The following is a 14848-nucleotide window of genomic DNA, read 5'->3' on the forward strand; positions in this document are numbered from 1 at the left end:
CAAGCAGTCAGTTGGCTACTTCGCATATGTTGGACTTCCACGGCTCTCGTCGCATTTCTTTCAGTACAAGGAAAATTTAGTGGTTCCCCCTCACCCAGCTTATTTCCGCGTAGTTTGAGTACACCGCGAGTGCACTGCAGACGTGTAACAAGTGGAAGAGCTTGGAGAGTGCCTCCACGCGCGGCAAAACAAGAAACTCCTCATATAGCCTCACCCTTCTTATCTGCGAGTATCAGGAGTGAGTGTAGACCATTGTTGGCGTTAATTCGTTGGAGCAACTATCTCACATTTTATTATTCCCTAGGGAGTTGGCTGACGTGCTGGAGCGCGAACAACACATAGCACCAACAGTTCTGCTGGCGCCAAGGGAGTCTATCAATACGAACAGGTAAAATGACCCCAACTGAAATGTAGTTGTTTCTAAGCCTGATCTTTTTATTTTTATTTTAGAAAGGCCACATATGGTGGTGAGCTTCGACAGCATAGAGAAGCCAGGGCCATCCCACCAGACAAGCAGAGGTCTAGCAAGGAAAAGAAAATCCAGTACCTCCCTGGAGGCTCTTGTTGAAGAATATACGCCTGCAAAGCACGAGAGGGAAGTGCGCTTCGAGAAGGGAAGGGCAATTCTGGAGCCCCTCGTTGGTGCCATAGAGGCATGTGCCGCCATCAAATCAGTTTTGAGCGTGAATGAATGTTTCTTTTCTATTAAACTCCACAGGAATGCTTCACATTAGCTCCCACATGGAGAGTGCCATTTTAAGGAAATCGGACACGAGCACTGATTTTCTGTGAGGCCTTCCTCAAGCTTTCACTCTAGGCAGCCAAACTTCGCTTGGTAATGCCATTTTCGTCGTCGTTTTCAAATCCTCGAGCTCTGTACTTTCTTGTAGCACAATAAGATAATCTCTCTCCTCGTTATGCAACGCAAAATCACCCGTTATTGTGAGGCAGCAATGTTTGATCATTGCATCGTCAACAAAGTAAAGTCTATGGAACCTTTGTTATGGCCCACCAAAGGCATTTTTAATAGAAGACCGTTGCTAACAGAGCATCACTAATAGGGTTTCTTCCATACAGGAAAATTGTGCTCATTACTGGTACACCAGGAAAGTCAGACTGCAAGCGCAGAGAGCATAATGGAGTGATTGGCAACTAAATACTCGCCTCTCAGGAAAGAGGATCAGGAAGTGAGTTATCCCGATTGCTTAGGGGTAGGATGCAAATATATGGATCAGGAATTCACCGAAAGTGAGGTATGCATGACACTGTATGATCTGAATAGTAGGTCAGCAGCTGGCCCGGATGGCATCTCTAACAGATTGCTTAAGAATTTGGACGACGAATCAATAAAATATCTGACCACATACATTAATGAACTATGGAAAGATGGGGTGTATCCAGAAGAATGGAGGACGGCCAATACTATCCTAATACCAAAGCCGGGCAAACAACTCAACTTGGATAATCTCAGGCCAATTTCGTTAGCATCCGGTCTAGGGAAGACAATGGGGCATGTCATATTGAACAGGTTAACGAAATATGCGGAGGACAATGACATCCTACCGTGTAATCTGATTCGTTTCAGATCAGGCTTGTCCACACAAGATGCCATGTTGTTAATCAAAGATCAACTGCTATTAGCTAAACCAAAAAAACACTCTATCTCTCTTGTGGTTGGATGTCGTAAAAGCTTTTGACAGAATTAAGCATAGAGCAATACTTGAAGTGATTTCCGAACTGGGATTGGGCAGAAAACTCTATGAAGGGGTCAAAAACTTTCTTGGCAATCGTTCAGCTCACCTTAGATTCGGGGATATTAAATCAAAGAAGATGGATCTCCGTGACAGAGGGACGCCACAAGGGTCGGTCTTGTCACCTATGCTTTTCAACCTGGCCATGTCAAAAGTGGAAAAGGGAATAAAAGGGATAGAGGGCATTCACTTTACCATTTATGCAGACGATGTGACTATATGGACCGCTTAAGGAAGTATGGGACATGCGGAAAGTAGACTTCAGAAGAGCATTTATGAGGTGGAGTCTATTTTAGAAGACATGGGACTCAAATGCTCTGCTCATAAGTCTGAACTCCTTGTACGCAATAACAGGAGAAGGGGCAGAAAACTGAGGGGATATGTTCCCGGGGAAGGACCCAGGATTATACTAACCACGAAGGCAGGCGAATCTATTAAGCAAGTAGAATCCATTAGAGTCTTAGGGTTATTCCTGGCGGCAAACGGGGCAAACGGAAGAACAATACAACACATCAAAAGCAAGACTGAGGAAGTAATAAGACTGCTAAGGAGAATCATTAACAGACACAGAGGTTTGGGAGAGGAGAGCGCCATGAGACTGGTCCACGCTTTCGCCTTGTCATTTCTCCTATGTAGCTGGGAAGCTCACTTGGACACAGACAGAACAACAGTGGGGTTACCCATCAACACGCCGGATAATAAATTAGTGAAACTGGGGCTCCACAACACAATAGCCGAGATAGTTGAAGCCCAGTAAATTGCCCACAGAGAGAGGCTCTCTAGAACAAGGTCAGGTAGAGCAATACTAGAAGAGGTAACGTGGTGCCCAACCGAATCCAAAATTTCAGGTGAAGGCACAGTAGAACTAAAGCATAGCATAAGATAGATAATCAAGACGACTCCTTTCCCCAGAAATATGCACCCGGTGCACAATCTGGAAAGACGAAAGGCAAGGGCCAAAGCTCTCCTGCAAGACATAGAGCACTACAGAGAACATACGGCTTTTTTAGATGCAGCATGGGTGAGAGGAAAGAAAGCCTTTACGGCAGTAGTAGTACATGCATTGGTCTCACTCGGGATGCTATCACAATCATGACTAAAGACACGACAGTCGCGGAACAAGTAGCGATAGCGTTGGCTTTAAGGAATAATAAGTGGACGAGGATTTACAGTGACTCCAAGATGGCTAATAGACACTTTAACAATGGCTTTGTAACCAAACGAGCTGCCCAGCTGATCGGTGAGTTGGAAAGCCAAAGGATCGAAATCCGCTGGTTTCCTGTGCACATGGGGTCTGTCGATCCATCTCGGAAGAATTTAAACGAGAAGGCTAACGCAGCTGCACGAGCACTTACTATCCGTGCACTACGCTACCAGGACCTTAATAATATACAGGAGGAGAACAAGGACCAATTACTTACATATAATGAAATCACGAGGCATTACTACATGAACAGAATGGAATTTCCAGTGCTACACGCTAAGCTCAACAGAGCTCAAGCGGTGATTGAGATTGTTCCAGACAAGAACTTATCCAAGTTCAAACTTTATTAACAAGCTATATCCAGAAAGAGAGGTACCAATCAAATGCGATAAGTCTAATGGCATCATTACTTTGGATCACATGCTTTGGCAGTGTCCTGTGTCTTTCACAGACTGTGATAAGGAGAGAGACGGTTGACGGTGAGTCCTACACAGTAGAGTTCTTTTCGATCAAGTGTAGGCCGTCCAGAAGGCCCACGATACGGCGGTAAGGGTAAACCTTACTGTCCCGACGTGGGAGCCGCCTGCGTCAACCTCAAGGTTGATCTTCAAGACATTAATAAAGTTCATCATACCATACCATACCGCGGTACGACGTCATCAACCACGGAAGCAGGGTATGCAGAGTCTGCAGTATTTATTATGCAGGACATCGATGAACTTGTTCCTGTTATCGCATATTCCCTCGAGCAGCACACGCGGGACCCTCTTGCGGTTGAAGTAGGACTGGGAGAATTCATCGGGCTTGTTGATATCTATGTGGTACCCGCCAACAATGCATATGGTGCTACGCGGCCCTCTGCCGGAGTTTTTTGTCAAGAAGCCCGTCTTGGTCCGTTCTTGATCATGCCTGTTTGGCCATGCTATGACTTCGCCGTTTTCGCTGTTTAAGGAGTTCAACAGGCGCTCAATCCACACGTGTCATTGAAGGTTCGGCTAAATTAAATCTGGCAGGAAAAGAGCACTTACTCCAATGGCTGCCAGTACACCCGAGCACAACCAAGCAGGTCTTTGGCCTCAGCACTCATCCGTGTGCGCCCTACTGGAGAATCGAGAAAGAAGTGAAACGATTCGCATAGCGGGCGACAAGACTGCAGAACATAAAAAAAAATAAATTATGGGGTTTTACGTGCCAAAACCACTTTCTGATTATGAGGCACGCTGTAGTAGAGGCCTCCGGAAATTTCGACCACCTGGGGTTCTTTAACGTGCACCTAAATCTAAGTACACGGGTGTTTTCGCATTTCGCCCTCATCGAAATGCGGCCGCCATGGCCGGGATAGCCACTGTGCCACCGCGGCGGGTGAAGACTGCTGAACATCTCGCGTGACAGTTTCAATTCGTTTACTTTCAAACTCAAAGTACCGGCCTATGACGTCCTCGCAATTCCTTGGAATGCGATTTCTGTCCATTCTTGCAATAATCCCCGCCATAATCGCTGCTAGATATTTACATATACTCACCGTGACTTTCAGAGTCCACTAGCTCCTTGGCGACATGCACGACATTTAGAAGCAGGTCAGTGTTCTGAAGCAGCGGCAATGAAAAAGGCGGCGATTCAGACACAACGCACAGCAAAACACCGATCTAGACGCATTGAGACGCACACTGCTTCCCAGGCGAAACAAGAAAACGGAAGGGCTACACGACGTCTGCACTTTGACATTCGGTTATGCGCGGTGCTGCTATCCAGTTAGGCCGGCACCACTGATCTGTACTGTTGTAGACATCAGTGGTCGGCACTGCTGAACTAGCCTTGCGCTCGTCCTGAACTTGTTACTGAACCATTGCGAAGTGATACAGGTTGTGTAAGTGAGTCGAACGTACCTGACAGAAGAGAGGGCGCATCAAAATCATGCGCCAGCCCTATATCTTTCCAGCACCTTTGCAAACGAACGGCCTTGCTCAGAGGACGCTGTTGCTGCGCCGCTGAAACGAATGGCAGGGTGCAGCGCTCTTCGTGGACTGATTCAGGTGGTGCAGGCGAATCGGTGGTGTAAGCGCATGGCTGCATCTCTCTAGTAACACAATAGAAAATAAGATGAACCGTTACCCTGGACAGTCCGCGGCACACCGTTCCCATCGAAGGAAGCATCCAGGTGCCCCCCAAAACGAAACCTCCAATCCCCCCCCCCCCCCCGACCTCGCGCGTTCTTGGCTACTCGCGCCACGTATGGGCGTGAAACGTGGCATCACTTCCGCGACACGACCGGCCCGCGAGTGCCTCGTCGCGCAACACACTACGCCACGCGAGGAAAAATTAATCTCCGCGCTGTAACTTCACGTGCGCACTCTATTCGACCTGACGATAATATTATTGAGACCGGAATAGCAGCTTACAAATATGACGCCAAGTATAGACCCATGGCATCGGAAATTCGAGGCAGACACCTGTGCCTAGCTTCGCCCTCCCCGCCCACGCACGCTCGGAACTGTACAATACAGCACCGTCAAATGCAGGCGCGTCTAAGGCTTCCGCCATAGCGCACCATTAGCGAACCGTGGCTAAATCTCAGAGCCTGCGAACGTTTTTCTGATCACATCGCAACGTATTCCATACACGATGGGCGCGGTCACGAAGGAGCTTCATTTTGGACGCCAAGGAATAAGAGTCCCAGAGCACCCCGTCAACTCGTTTTCAGTGCAGAATGAGGCGGATGGCGGCGATCATACGCCAGTCAAGAACACTTCCACCCAAGCTGTGCTTCGGCCTGCGCGGCGGTTCAGGTGTCTCGCCCATAATACACGCTTACGTGCGGGACTTCCTCGTTGCGCGAAGAAGCCCCTCGTTACTTCACATCGCAGCGACGCGTACAGCTTTTGGAGGCGTAACGAGCTGTTTTAATGAGCGTCTCAGAAAATAGTAGCTTCCCTTTCGCTCCCTCTGGAGCAAACGTCACGATTGTTATGGCGTTCCCATCAATGGCTGCCTTCCGTGCCACGAGGGTCGCTGAAGTTGACCGCGCCTCGGTGCCTCCACTTATGACGAAGGAAAACTTCGGACCCATCATCCCTTCCGCTCCGGTGACGGCTAGTGTATACCGCATAAACTCGTGTAAGGGCAGGGCTTCTTTCACGTAGTCGGCTGAGCGTAATTCTCTTGATCCCTTTGTGCCAAAAGAGCGAAGCGTATTGTTTTTATAATGCATTTATTTGTCCACGCACGCACTCCCCGCCCCTGGTGGTCTTCAGCGCTCACCGTTGTCACCGTCTTCGTTGCTCCTTCTCGCTTCGGCATCGCATTCGGACACACAGTCGTCTTCGGCACCACCCATGGCATTAGATGTGCCTACGACCTGCTATAAACCGCAAACATTGGTGTTAGGGACGCCCTTTTTTTTTTTTCGCGATCTTGACGAATTGCGGCCCTCACACATGCGACGTACGTGCGATGTTTTTCACAACAACAAAGATCCCGACACTGCACCCATCACACTTATGATCAAAGAGCAAGCGATAGCTTCAGCGAGGCCCTCCACTCTTGTTCTTGAACCTTGTTCTTTTCTAATTTTGTGTGGTTAAATTGCAAGCGGTGGCTCTCGCACGAGTGCAGCTTTTACTCGAGTGTATGCGATAGGGTACGTTCCTAGTAGTAGCACAGTGAACTTGCCGAGGTGGCGCTCCGAGTTGAGCGACGTTTTTCCGACGGCGATGAGAGGCTTCGTTCGAGAAGCTCCGCGGCCCACTATACGAAGTGTTGCGCTTAAACGACCGCGAAAGGTTCATTCGCTGCAGATGCTGCCAGAAATGGCGCGCCCTTATTTTGCTATTATTTGATCGACGTCCTCTCGCAGGGGCACTGAGGTGCGCGTCGTTTAATTGCGGAAGCGGAAGAGCCAACCTGATTGCTGTCAAAGGGCATGCGGCGTTTCCGACGTGCACGGGCTTTGTATTGCTGCTGGTTGATGGGGTAAGTCAGGCCATGGAAACGAAACTAAACCGAACAATTATAAAAATATCTTATATTTGCGCGAAGAAGAGCTAAGTCGAATGGGTGCGATTGTTTGTGGTTGTTGGCGCGTTCGAAGATCCACCGCAGATATTGCAATTTACGTGGAGTGCAGCTTTAGTGAAGCGGTCAATTAAATAGTGAAGCCCTATTGAATGGTGTAAACAAGGAAGGCTTCGTTTAAAGACAACATAATTGTGTTTTCATTCACCACTTTTGCTAAAGCCGTCTTCTCTAAAGCGACATCTTGTGCCACAGTGTTTATAACTAGAAAATAGACTTAGCTAATACGGCCGCGACCTACCATATTCTACTTAACTAATGGTGTAAAGCATCAGTAGCGATAGAATCTTTAAGTGTAGTCCTCTTATGATTTTCCTTCTGCATGAACGATCAGGCACTACAAAAAGTTACTGAAATGCATTTTATTTGGACAAGGTGACACAAGATGTCGCTAGAAGCTTTTCTACTGCAGTGCCCGGCTCCGCCAACCCGGCAACGTATTTACAATTGCTAGTAGGTACAGCGGGGCGTGGCACTTGCGCAGACGACGGACGTTTGTGAACATGTGCGACTAAGAGCGGGTGCGAGGGAGGAAATATGGGGACTTGTGCTACTTCAATATACGACTCTGCCTAGGCACTACGGTGGAGTTTCTTAGCGCGCGTTGTACGCATTTGTCCCTAGGCGTGCCAGCAGAAGTCGCAGGGCGCGGTAGTGCCGAACTTAGCGTCGCAAGTTGGCGGCTGGACGTAATTATATTTATTCAATCGTCTTTTGTACTAACTGAAACAACGTGTCATTATTTCGCATTATTGGCGGCGCCTAAAGGATACCAAAGCGGCAACAGGGACATCAAAGCTGGAACCCGGACTGGTCCGTGGGTTGGGGCTCACCGAGGCCGAAGCTCACGGGCTGGCCTTGTTAGGAATGGCCGTACGGGGTGGCAACGTGCCAGCTTTCAGCCCGCTGCACGTGTTCCAAGCCCACCAGACAGGGAGCCCTTCCGAGAACGGCGGATGACCGGCAGCCACGTGGCGCGCGGTCAGCTCAGGAATGTGGTACTCCGCCGCGCCACCCGAGACGGAGCACAGTTCTACGAAGCCCTCGGTCGTTGACTCCGGAGCCTTTGTGTGTGTGGGCGTAAACGATACTGCGGAACGGCGCCCCTCTGTCGTCGGCTCCCGACCTTCGCACCTGTATGTTTGCGTGTGTGTGGGCGTAAACGATACTGCGGAACGGCGCCCCTCTGTCGTCGGCTCCAGACCTAGGAATGTGTGAGCCTTTGTGTGTATGGGCTCGAACTTGTGTGCATTAGTGTGTGTGAGCCATAGTGCGGGGCGGCGGCAAGTTTACAATGCTTGGACGAACCTTCCCGACCATTCCTGCTCCGTCCGCGCCGAACGGTGACGTCGAACTATGACGTCAAGCGGAGAGTTTATAAGCAGCGTTTGCCGGCTGCTAGAGAGTGCTCGTGTCGTGCTCGTTGTCGGGAGCTGAGTGCTCTGTCATGCTCGAAATGTAGTAGGGAGCTGTGTGCTCGTAAGCTGTTTGCTGTATGTTAGTTTTGCGGGCTCCATATGGGAGTCGCGCTAGGCTGCCAATGTATGTCATATTTTTAAATGTAAACCCTGCTTAAACTGTTAATATGTAAATAAATCCTGTTCACCGAGTTCCTGTCTACGACCTTCATCTCCTTCAAATGGTGGCAGCGGCGAGATAGTCCGACGACTCCTACATCTGGTTGACAGCGGTAGGATCGTCCACCAAATCTAATAACTGGTTGACAGCGGTAGGATCGTCCGACGAATCTTACAACTGAATGGCAGCGGAGGGATCCGACTACGGCTCCTAGATCGGCCTACGACTCGGAAACAGCAACGGCAGCTGACGGACGTTGGCACATGGTGACCGACCGGCATCCTAATCAAGTTGGAGGCGACTTGAGATTGACCACCTCTTGCAACTGACTGGATACGGCGGGGAAGGACTGGTGATATGGTGCTGCTTCAGTGGGTAAGCGTTTGGTTTTGGCTGTAAGATTTACCAGGCTTCAATTTCTCTGTGTTTTTGAATTTGATTCGCTGGGATCTGTTACTTGTATTTTGATTTGCGTGTGTATCGCAACAAGTATTGTGTGACAGCAGAGCCAAAGCTTAAAGCAGCGACCATGGTCCTAATGTGTTTGACGGGAGCTGACCTGTAGTGCTTGTGTGAGGAGATCGGGGTAAACGTAGATGAGAACTTGAAGGAATCAGAAATTCGTAAGACAATTCTCGAAAGTGAGAATGATTTGAAATTCATAGAGCAAATGGGCAAACGAATCCCAAGTAAGAAACGGGAACAGGAAGCAATTAGGCAAGAACAGGATGAATTTAGGCTAAAAAAGGAAAAAGCTAGGCAGAAACTAAAAAGGGTTTCGCAGGAAGAAGGCCTAACAGCAGTAACGAGGCAGTACATTGATGCACTGAACAAAGAGATTGAAGGTATTAAGCAGTCAATCGAGCGAAGTCAACAGCGGCTGGAGAAATCTGTAGGCTGGACGCAGCGAAAGTGGCAGGAAGTAAATAGCAGATTTTGTTCAAAAGCCGAGGAAAGTAGTAGTACCTGTGAGAGTAGCAGCACGTTCACAAGTGAATTCGAAGTGCTAGCAGCTAACGAAGCCTTAGTGGCAACAGAGGCCGTTAAAGGCCAGAGTGAGAGCGACGAGGTGCTGTGCCAACAGAGGACTGTAGAGACAGCTAGGCCAGCTGCGAACAAATTGGCACAGTTACCGCGCGTGTGCGTCGCATCTCATGGTAGCGAGGTCGTTAGCGAGGTACAGAATACTACTGACTTGACAGACGCGAGCACCCATGTCATGTCAGATCTGCGTGCAGAAGTGAAGTGCGAGCTGGACGATGCAGTTGAGAATAGTTCTCGGGGTGGCGAGCTCCGTAGCTCACGAGAGAACAACTGCATTGTTCAGGGATCGGTGCGGCTCTCCGCCAGTCTAGATAGCCTAGATAGGGATGATTCAGTTGTTAATCATTCGGACTGTGCGCGTGAGACAGCGATCGATACCGACGGGCTGTGTGCAGATGCACAGCGTGAGCTGGGCATTGCAGTAGAGGGCAGTTCGCAAGAGTGCGAGTTGCATAACTCGAGTAAAGCCTGCTGCATTGTGCCAGAGTCGGTTGAGCTGTCCGCCAGTCGAGCAAAGTGAGAGTAGATTTTAATGTAAATCACTCAGACTGTGCGTGTAAGAGACCGATCTGGGCCGACGAGATGTGTAACGGCCAACACGAGGCGCGAGATGACGACATGAAAGAGAAGTCAAAAAGAAAGCGCCGCAGAAAGAAGCGCCGAAAAAATCGGAATGCGGTGACTAATGTAGCGCCGCCAAAGACGGCGAGAGACCCAGAAGGGCAGGGCGCGGAGAAAAGACAGGTGCGGTCGTCACGGACGATGTTGACGCATCAAACACGTTCGAGCCACCGGTCAAAGGGGGACCGAGAAGCTTGTTCTGCACGGACGCGGACAAAGGGCACGGGGCAGTCAAATTCCTCGTCGTTCCGTCGTTCTCTTCGAAGCTCAGCGTGCAGTACAAAGAAGCGCAAGGTGGCAAGACGAGACCAGGTGGGGAGTAGCGACGCGGTCAGTCGAGGTCATGTTGAAAGCGGGGCGCGAGGACGCAAATTGGCAGGAGACCGTAACGTCTTGAGGGAGCTGATAGTGAGTCAGCCCTTTTGTTGTTCCTCCGTAGCCAGAGTAGCTTTTAATCCGCGACCACCTCGGGTTTGGCTGAAAGTATGAGTCAGTCGTAAGCAATCGGGAACGGGAGGCCAGGAGAGCTTCCGTAGTAGGAAAACGTGTTGTTTTGTTTTATTTTTAAACATTTGCAAATTTTCGCGATTTGAGACTAGGATTTCTTTCAATATGTAAGGTATGAGCTCTGTTTATGATTTGTTTGAGAAGCTCGAGATTTGAAAGACGCGTTTTAAGTAAACCTGTAGTCTCGCGAGGTGTTCATTAATAAGTATATAGGCTTTCTTTTTTTGTGTGTGTAAGTAACCTGAGTGTCAAGGTTATCGTTGAGAGGCCTATCGTAACGCGCGTGTGTGTTATTTAACCTTCTTTCTTTTTAAGTGTTTTTGAATTTTCTAAGGTTAAGCGCGTAGATTTTCAGTAAGTGCGTGATTTGCACTGAGAAGAGCTCTTAGGTCCATTAACGCGTGTCCTGTGCGGACGGAAGGAAGCAGAACGTTGATGACTGGGTTGCTCGTGTGTGTCGAAGGCAGCCGTATTCTGACTTCTCTAGTACGCGTGCGAAGAGCTAGTTAGTAAAAGACACACTTGTTCAAAGGTTCCTCTGTGTTGCGTAAGTTACGCAAGTGTGGTTGTTGGTTTAAGGAATGTGTCCTGTGTGGATTAAAGGAACAAATGTGAGTCAGCGTGATGAAAACTTTGTATGATGCAAGCACGTGTTCGGAATAGGGACCTCAAACTTAGCGCGTCTGTGATGACGTACCTGTGGAGTTGGCCAGACGGTTCAGTGGCAGCAGTACATGAGATAAGTACGCCACTGTGATAGGGTAGGAACAGGCTGTTCGCGAAGTTATGCTGCTGAAGTTATGTTTGAGTATTGGTGTTTGAAAGGCTTCGGTTTAATTCTGCGTAAACCATTACTCTGGTGCAGCGCGACGGTCGGGTTTGGTCGAACTCAGGAGGAACGTGAACGCTCGCTTTGGCGGCACGAAATTTTGGGGCGAAATTTGGGATTCCCAGTTGAGTGACTTGCATGGAAATTGTGATAGGAGGCCTGGTGGGTTAGCAGCTAATTCCGGGCGTTTGAACGCTGAGCGGTATTGTGTTGCCGGGTCGACCTTTCTGTGCCAGTTGTTGTAAGATGGTTGAAGGCATTCCGAGTACGCAGGGGTTGCAGAGAGCAAAGCCGTCATCTTGCTCGCCAGCCATTCTCTTCCTGCCCAGCGGTTGCCAGCACTGGCCAGGCGAGATTTTCCGGGCCATGGAGGAGCTGTTAAGAATGGCCGTACGGGGTGGCAACGTGCCAGCTTTCAGCCCGCTGCACGTGTTCCAAGCCCACCAGACAGGGAGCCCTTCCGAGAACTGCGGATGACCGGCAGCCCCGTGGCGCGCGGTCAGCTCAGGAATGTGGTACTCCGCCGCGCCACCCGAGACGGAGCACAGTTCTACGAAGCCCTCGGTCGTTGACTCCGGAGCCTTTGTGTGTGTGGGCGTAAACGATACTGCGGAACGGCGCCCCTCTGTCGTCGGCTCCAGACCTTCGCACTTGTATGTTTGCGTGTGTGTGGGCGTAAACGATACTGCGGAACGGCGCCCCTCTGTCGTCGGCTCCAGACCTTGGAATGTGTGAGCCTTTGTGTGTATGGGCTCGAACTTGTGTGCATTAGTGTGTGTGAGCCATAGTGCGGGGCGGCGGCAAGTTTACAATGCTTGGACGAACCTTCCCGACCATTCCTGCTCCGTCCGCGCCGAACGGTGACGTCGAACTATGACGTCAAGCGGAGAGTTTATAAGCAGCGTTTGCCGGCTACTAGAGAGTGCTCGTGTCGTGCTCGTTGTCGGGAGCTGAGTGCTCTGTCATGCTCGAAATGTAGTAGTGAGCTGTGTGCTCGTAAACTGTTTGCTGTATGTTAGTTTTGCGGGCTCCGTATGGGAGTCGCGCTAGACTGCCAATGTATCTTGCTTAAACTGTTAATATGTAAATAAATCCTGTTCACCGAGTTCCTGTCTACGACCTTCATCTCCTTCAAATGGTGGCAGCGGCGAGATAGTCCGACGACTCCTACATCTAGTCGACAGCGGTAGGACCGTCCGGCAACTCTGACAGCCTGCTTCCAGCTTTGATCCCCCCGCTACCCCTTGGGTGCCCTGGAGACCTGCGCCGCCTGCTTTATTATGACCTCAGGTTCTCTTCTGAGGCCTCCGTTTGCCGTTTACATGTGCCCTCCTGGACCAGTGCTTGTAAATAAAGAATGCAATCTATCGTCGCGACGAAAAAAGCGACCCACGGCAGCCAGCGGCGGAGCGTAAAGAAACTGGACGACATGCCTAGGAGACAAATGCATACAACACGTGCTAAGAAACCTCGTTCGTAATGCCTAGGCAGACTCAAACATTCAAGGAGCAAAGGCCCCCAGATTTTCTCTCACGCACCCGCTCTTACTCGCGCTTGCGCAGAAACGTCGAGCGCCGTGATAAACGCCACGCCCCGCTGTACCTACTAGCAATTGTAAAGACGCCACCGGCAGCCCGGTAACCCGCAAGCGGTAAGAAATTTGCGGACAGGTAAGAGCTCTCTCTTATATAGTGAATACCATCCACGTTGCGGTTTTAAAGGGCCTCGTCTGAAGGCAGGCGTCTTACCATACACTCGTGAACGTTTGAAATTGGTGACCCTCAAATCGTTATATGGTGTTACGCGAACGGCGATCGTCAACCAGCCCGTTTTCTTTTAGCGTAAATACAATTTTTAAAGATCATCCATGGCACCTCTAGAGTCCAGCATTATTTTCACGACATATCAAAATGAATATCTGACTAATTAACAAGTGTCGCTAATTCATTTTTAACCTAATCACTCTATGGCGCATATTGCAATCTACAAATTGTATCCGCTGACTTCGTAAGTTATATTCACTTGAAACGAATTCTGAGGATGACATGCGTTCCCAAAACTTGGAACAATATGTTTTGGCGTTCCAGTAACATTTAGGCCACAAAAAAAAAAAAAAAAACGCAGCTTGGTTGAAAAAGTAAGTCGAACAGCAGAGCATATTTACTGCAATTTTGTCAGCGCTCATCTAAAAAAGCGGTGCTAGTTACAAAGTTCCTTCTGTAGGGGCGTTGTGAAAATAGGGGCTTCAATTCGTGTATTGCAATATGTGCCCTAAAGTAACCGGGTAAACGTTATTTAATAAAGCTGGTTAATTAGGAACATATGCACTTGTATTTTTAATGCAAGTGTTGTCCTTGTCTTCAAGTGAACCAGATGATAAGCAAATTTGCACTATATGCAACAGGTTATTTTTTTTTTAATTGTGTTAACTTCAAAATAAAACACCCGCTATTTAATCCTTGAAATCAAGCAGCTCTTCCTGTCTGGAGGTCGATTTTATAACACTGATATGTAAACTGAAGCAGCAGCAATAGCAATGACATATTTCTTCTTAAATGTGCTTTCGCAGCATTTGTGGTATTTAGTTGTGTCACGAAGAAACACCCCGCATGCTTCTTGATATTTCTTTTAGTTTTTCTGTGCAGTTAAGATGCAATGTCTAGTATTTTTGTCTTTTTCATTATTTCTCGCTCTAGTTGCGACGCGGCATAACTTTGTTATGAAATGAAACATAAGCATGAAGGCCAGCTTCGTGGGGATAAAGCAAAAAGCGACTTATAGAACGCGTTGTCCATGACCTCTCTCTCGTAGTCGAGCTTTTCGTACAATATTATTTAAACTCTCGCTATTTCCCTATAATCATTCTTATATTACGTAAATCAACATAAAATAATTACCACCGCTTTGAATCGTCACTGTTTTGTTCCGAAGTAGAACCGTTCTCGCCGAACCAAAACAAAAGAAAGTTTTCAGTTAAACAATTCGTTGTCAGCTACATGTACAGCCGATCCGTTGTTTGTATGCTAGACTGTGTAACTGTGTAAGAAAAATATGCGAAAACAAAAGTTCCAGCTTTCACGTTCGCCCTCTCCAGCATCAGAATGCTATAATATTGTTACGCGAACAAAGGATTAAGACTGGAGACTAAGAAATAAATTATGGGGTTTTACTTGCCAAAACCATTTTCTGATTATGAGGCACGCCTTGGTGGGGGACTGATGAACTTTCGACCACTTGGGGTTC

The 14848-nt window shown here is 48.7% G+C and overlaps 1 long non-coding RNA gene across 1 annotated transcript; it reads left to right on the forward strand.

The window, feature by feature from the left end:
- Positions 1–303: 303 nt before the first annotated feature.
- Positions 304–728, forward strand: LOC129385415 (uncharacterized). Its single transcript, XR_008612950.2, has 2 exons — positions 304–388; positions 451–728. It is a non-coding gene; the product is annotated as an uncharacterized lncRNA (long non-coding RNA).
- Positions 729–14848: the final 14120 nt, after the last annotated feature.

Source organism: Dermacentor andersoni, chromosome 7 (genome assembly GCF_023375885.2).
Source record: "Dermacentor andersoni chromosome 7, qqDerAnde1_hic_scaffold, whole genome shotgun sequence".
In the NCBI taxonomy this organism is placed as follows: Eukaryota; Metazoa; Arthropoda; class Arachnida; order Ixodida; family Ixodidae; genus Dermacentor; species Dermacentor andersoni.